Source organism: Nothoprocta perdicaria, unplaced genomic scaffold, assembly GCF_003342845.1.
Source record: "Nothoprocta perdicaria isolate Ctin4 unplaced genomic scaffold, notPer1 scaffold_6, whole genome shotgun sequence".
Lineage (NCBI taxonomy): Eukaryota > Metazoa > Chordata > Aves > Tinamiformes > Tinamidae > Nothoprocta > Nothoprocta perdicaria.
In genome coordinates, this window is record NW_020455865.1 from 10,245,999 (window position 1) to 10,252,188 (window position 6,190).

Below are 6,190 nucleotides of genomic sequence, written 5' to 3' on the forward strand. Positions count from 1 at the left end.
ATGCTGCTCCCCGTCCTGCTCTCCACCATGCACCCTTCATCCCTCCATCCCGCTCCCCATCCCGTCCTCCATTCTGCCCCCTCCATCCCCCCCATCCTGCTCCCCACTCTGGACACTTCCATTACCCCATCCTACCCTCCCATCCTACTGCCCCATCCTACCTCCTCATCCTGCCCCCCAATTCTGGGCCCCATCCTGGTCCCGTTCATCCTCACATCCTGCCCCTTCCATTCACCCATCCTGCTCCCCTCTGCTGCCCCACCTTCCTACTCCTACCTCCTGCCCCGCTCCTGCCCCTCTGTCCCCTATCCTGCCCTCCTCCATGCCCCTCTCCTGGCCCCTGTGCTGCTCTGAGCTGTTGAGGGTCTTGCTCATGCGCGTTGGCCCCATGGAGCACCCAGTGCTGGGGAGCCCCCACCATTGAACCCCCCATCCCCACCATCCCGGGGCAGCGGCACCTCGTGCCATGGCCACAGAGCGCAGGCACACGGGCTCTGCCTGGGCACCAGCTCCCGCTCCGGGACCCCCACGCGGGGCGATGGCGACTCCGCTACCTCCCTTCCCGCCCGCGCTCTCGTAACCCCACCCTGCAGCTCCCRCCTGTGCCGAGCAGGGCCAAGCAAGGTGAGGAGGCCGGAGGAGGCCACAGCCTCTCTCACCCGAGGCCCCCAGGCACCTTTACTCATACGCGAGTGCAAGGTGGAAGAGCACAGGCTGCATTTGAATGCTCTCTGGTTGCAGATATGGGAATGAAAGGTACTTGACCTCACTCTGCCTCTTTCCAGGGGGCTGGGAAAGCCAGGAGGATGGATCCCATAGATCCCATGGATCCCATGGGTCAGCATCATCCAGGTTATGGAGCAGAAGGGGACACTCAGGACACTCTGCCTGGCACCACTGACCACAGGACCCCCTAACAAGGGCGCCCCCGTTGTGCACAGTCTCCCCCCGTCTCCGGGACGCTGCTCGGCAGGAAAGTCATTTCCCAGGCCCTCCGTGACCTCCAGCTGCTCCACAGGGCTCTGGTGACATGGGCTAAGAACGAGGCCGCCCGGACACGGGAACTGCAGGAAGCCGGGGAAAAGCTCCTCCTTCCTTTGCAGCTCCTTCYCGAGAGCAGCAGCGGAAACGGCCATCGCAGGATCCGGTGGGATCCGGAGCCGGGGAAGGGCCGGGGGCTCCTCTGTCCTCGTTCYCGGGGCAGAGGGAGCAGAGCAGGAGGAAGAGGGTCGGGGCAGAGCRGGACAAGGCAGCGTGGCCGGAATGTTCAGGCTCTCCCTTGCTGTGGAGGCAGCTTGCAGGGTGTGCCGCGCTTCCGAGCTGGGACATCCCTTGGGATGGCGCCGCTTCCCGCTTCCCGGGAGTGTCCGCACCGCAGACACGCTGGGCTGGGCCGGGCCAGCTCTGCTCATCCACCACCTGGAAATGGCTCCAAGGCCACTCCATGTCCCACGGGGAGCAGCGGAGGCTGGACCAGGAGCTCGCTGGCCACATGGAGCATCCTGTTTATGCAGCCCGAAATAGCAGCTCCGGGCCAGGCTGGCTGCTCGCCTCGCTCCCTGCCAGCCAAACAARCCCCCAGGAGCCCCCACCGGGACCTGGCACCCCCAGAACGCTGCAGGTGGGCTGCACTGCCTGCAGCATCTGTCCCCCTGTGCCGCAGCRGGGGTTAGGACCTTAATTTCTGTGCGTGATTTAAGGCAATTGAAGCCCTTTGCCTTGATAGCACACAAACTCGTCAACATYGCCTGCTTTTGTTTTCACACGTTCCTCATCACTCAAGGTCACTTCGAGTGGAGAGTCCCTCGAAACCAGAAGATTTACCTTTTCCCTCTGAAATGCCTCACAAGAATGTCCCCCCCTTGCCCACGTGCTTGTTTTCTGCTTGTTTTCAGCTTGTTTCCCCAGCTAAAATGTTGTCAAAATTCTCAGGTTCTCGAGGGAAATTGGGCTTCAGCAAAATCTCATTTCCAATAGAAAATTGTTGCACAGGAGGTTTTTAAACCCTTTCTCTAGTGCCAATCTCTGAGGAGCCGAGCACTGAATTCATTCATAACTCTGAACAACCAGAGTTACTCAATGCCTGGGTAATTAAAAGAGGAGAAAACACTGTCGTTCCTTCCCCCTCACTAAAACAAAATGTAAGCGTGCACAATACTAATTTAATTATTAGCACAATTCATTGATAAAAAATGAATGAGGTAGTGTATAACCCAGGTAGTGCACACAAATCCTGCTAAGCAGGCAAAAAAAATCCTATAAAACAACCCTGGCCTTGAAAACCAGGTCCCAAGCGCTGCGCGCTGCGTGTCGAGCTGTGTCCCTCTCCCTCTGACCACTGAGGCGTTTCATAACTAGGAAAGGAAAACTAATTAAGAGGTGGAAACCAGAAGGCGCCGATGCTGTTAACRTGTAAACAGGAAGATTATGTTTGCAGGAAGCAGAAATAGTGGGCAAACAGAGAGCGGGTGCCCTAGTGCGGGTGCAGGAAAGCCCTGGGGTGYAGGCTGAACCCCTGCAGCCCCAGCTCTGGCCCCGCTGCTTCGGCCCCAGCAAGCTGACACCGAGACGTTTTATCCGAGAGCCTTTTTGGTGGCGAGAAGTGTTGTGGAGGCTCCAGCAGCAGCAGCGCTCGAAGGGCATTGGCCACATCCTCCGTGCCCAGCACATTGCTGCCCGAGCCCCTCCGTGTTGCCCCACTGTGCCCCATCGCTGCCCAGAGCCCCACAGCCCCGCTGTGCCCCAGCCTCGGGCTGCACCCAGRGCCTGGCCTGGCCTCCACCTTCTGCGGCCTCCCTCCCCCTTCCCCTCTGCTTTCACACAACGCAGATATGGATTTTTTTCTAAAAAAAAAATTACACTGCGATAAAGCAGCTAATCATCGCGGCTAATTACATATCGCTAAACAGATGTAAACAGTTCTTATCTGTCTGGAGCGGGGCTGAATTATCTGTTGGCCCAACTAGCTGCTAAATCAAGGCATTTTCCACTGACTGGAGGCTGGGAGCAGTGGCGCTCTGGTGCTTCCAGCCAGCTGCGTGTCCATGTGGCGCACTGCGCAGCCCGGGGCTCGCCCCACGTCTGCCCGACATCGCTGCCCCGTGTGTCCAGCTTGCTGAGCAGACACCATCGCTTGGCGTTGCGAGGGTGGGCAGCTCTTGGGGCATTTCAGGGCGCCTTGCAGAGGGCAGTCGCCATTCCCCGCATGCCAGTCCTGCTGGGAAGGAAGGAAAGAAGCAGCGGGGGATGTCCCAGGGCTCTGGAGAGGCTCTGTCCTTGCGGAGGGCTCCGCTGTGCAGCTGGGCTCCTGGCAGAGCCATCCCCATGCAGTTTGCACCCCGCTGCTCCCTAAATGGCTGCATCGGGATCATTCCAGTGGGATTTACTGCTCTGGGAGATAACACGGTGATTAAGCAGTGCTGAATCAGGGCTCGGGCTTCTGCTGAATCAGGCAGCGAGCCTGAGTGGGATCAATAAGGGCAGCCGGCAGCTCGGACGGGGCCACCTCGTGGAGAGGCAGCTCCCAGGCCAGCCGAGGCTGCAAGGGACACTGCACCCGAAGTACCAAAGCGGGGTCCCCGGGGTGCGCGCAGGGCTCAGGGCTCCGCGGTGCTGCACATGTCCCTGGGCAGGTGGCACCAGTCCCTGGGGACCTGTGTGTGCAGGGGAGCAGAGCGGCGCTCGAGGTGCCCCCGGGGCTGCGAATCCTTCGGGGAGGCTCCCAGAGGAAGGAGCAGGAGCTCGCGCAGCGCCCACCGCTCACGGCCGCACGGCCAGGGMGGCCGCGGAGCCGGCGGGAGGCGGCAGCGGGACCCCCCGCCCGGGCTCGGCGCGGCCGGGCGGCTCCCGCGGAGCACCAGGCCCCTCTGCCGGTCGGCACCGGGATAACGGGAGCCTGGCCCCAGCGCCCGGCATCTGAGAGCACCGGGGCTGCTTCAACACCCCGAATCGCCCCGGGTTTTCCAGATGCGGATGAGGTCGAGGGAGCTGCAACTGCTGGGGCATTTGCAGCTCCGCCGGCACCCCCAAGACCTCCTGCCATCTCCTCCCCTTTCGCCATCTCCTCTTGCCCCGTCCCTCTCCTGCTCGCAGGGATGAGCAGCAAAGCTCACAGTTGAGCCCGCCCGGGCTGCTGGAGCTGCAGTCACCTGCACATGCGGGACCAGGAGGATCCCAGGGCAAGGGCAGGGACACCCCCCTGCTCCTGGTGCCTGCTCCAGCCTTGCAGGGGCACATACTGGACTTGCACCCACAGCAGGAAAAGGTGCCCACCCCAGCGGTCAGGCAACCACCCTCCTAGCAGAACTGCAGCAAACTTTGTCATCATTGTTATCTGCACTGTCATTTTTCCTCTCACCAAAGGTTTGCAGCTGCTCAGGAACAGTCTCACCACCCACCAGTGAAGTCAGACAGCTCTTCCCTACCCGGGGAGCAAACAGAGGCGCAGGGCCTGGGGTCGCAACCCCAACACACCCTGCAGGCTTAGAAGTGCCTGGTACCCTGCAAAATCCAGGTCTAGTCTCCCAACTCCCCATTATGGCATCCCAAGGCAGGGAGGTGTTGGCCTCCTTGGCATCTGGTAAGAATTTAGAAACTATTTTGATTCCACTTCACCAATTTGCCTTTGCCRGTGACGAAAATGTGATGGAAATCACATCACAGCTTCAAAGGGCCCAGGGATGTTTCATATCAGGGCAGAATCCAAGGGCAAACATCAGTGTGCAGGGGAAGCCCTTAGGGCTTTTGGCCGTGTGATTCTGGAGGAGGGGACAAAGACCAGGTCTTGCTGGTCTTACTCTGGCAAAACTCTTGCTGGAGTCAACTAGGGGTTGATGCTGCGTGTACTTGAACTAGGGCAGCAGGGGCTGAGCTCTAAGTGCTGCCCTAAGAACCACCACAAAATTACCGGGGAAATAACTGCAGGGAGCCTGTGCCCTCATATCCCCCAAAGCTCCTCACTTCGGGAGCCTGGTTATCCCCAGGGCAGTGGCCACCTGGTCGTGAGAAGAGATGACGGCGTTTGCAGCAGTGACCAGTTTTGTGGCTGCTGGAGTCTGCAAGGCGCAGCTTAAGAGCTTGGGGCATTACAGGACATCTCCGTTCCTCCCAGTTAAATATATTCCTAGCATCTCGACCGTTTTCAGCTAGACACCAAGATTTCTCCTACTTTCTCTGTAGGAGCAGATCAACAGGAAGGGATGTGAATTCGCGCCGTGGGCAATCAGACCGTGGGAGTGCTCAGGAAAGCACCTCCCGCCTCGTCTCCCTTGCCTTGCAGCAGGCCGCCTCAGTCTCGCCTTTCAGGAGAACGCAGCCTTGGCAGCTCCGCTCCATTTCTTGACGCTGAGGACGCAGGGATTCCACCCCTTGTCTCCGAGCCTCTGATGTTCTTAAAGCAGAGCTAAACCATCTCTTACGGAGCAAATGGGCCCAGGGCTTCTCACAGATAAGAGGCTAATTCCTCRGGGCAGGTGCTTAGCGCACACTGACAGTCACTAGCCACAGCTAAAAGCTTAGTAGCCAGATCCGTGTGCCACTGACCACCTCAAATATGTGTCACTTGAACCAAAACAGCACCAGTAACAGTTACTGGCACCTCACTCTGCTGTTCCCTATTAGTCCCATGGAGAAACGAGCAATCACAAAATCCAGCTATCCTCTTCCTTACTCAGCCTGATACATGCAGCAAAAATGTGTTTGCTTGGGCTTAGATGTCCTTGAGGTTTCCAACGCTTTAATGTTCCAGTGACTCCTCCATGGAGCCCATTGTAAAAGAGGGGAAGGTTCCTGCTGGTTTTCAGGATTAGGGTGCACACGTAGCCCGCAGCTCAGGACTGTCAAGGCTTTCTTGTGGATTTTGCAGCCCAGGGCAAGCGTCACTTGCCTATGTATTTATTTAGGGGTGCAGCTGTGTGGCCCGTGCGCCAGGGCTCCACGAGCAGGCAGAGTGGGGCTCAGGTCACCTGCAGCTCCTTGTGTGGGCCCTGCTTTTGCCTACCCACTAATGATGCTTGGGTTGACCAGGCAGATTGAYCCAGAGACAGGAAGGCCTTATAAACACCTCCCTATTAAACAGCACACCGATATTTATAGCCTGCAGTTGGCAGTGAGTCTGTCGGCTCTGCTAAACTAAACTCCAGCTTATTTTTTAACAAAGCATTTAAGAGAGCAGGTTTAKAAGCAAAGAATC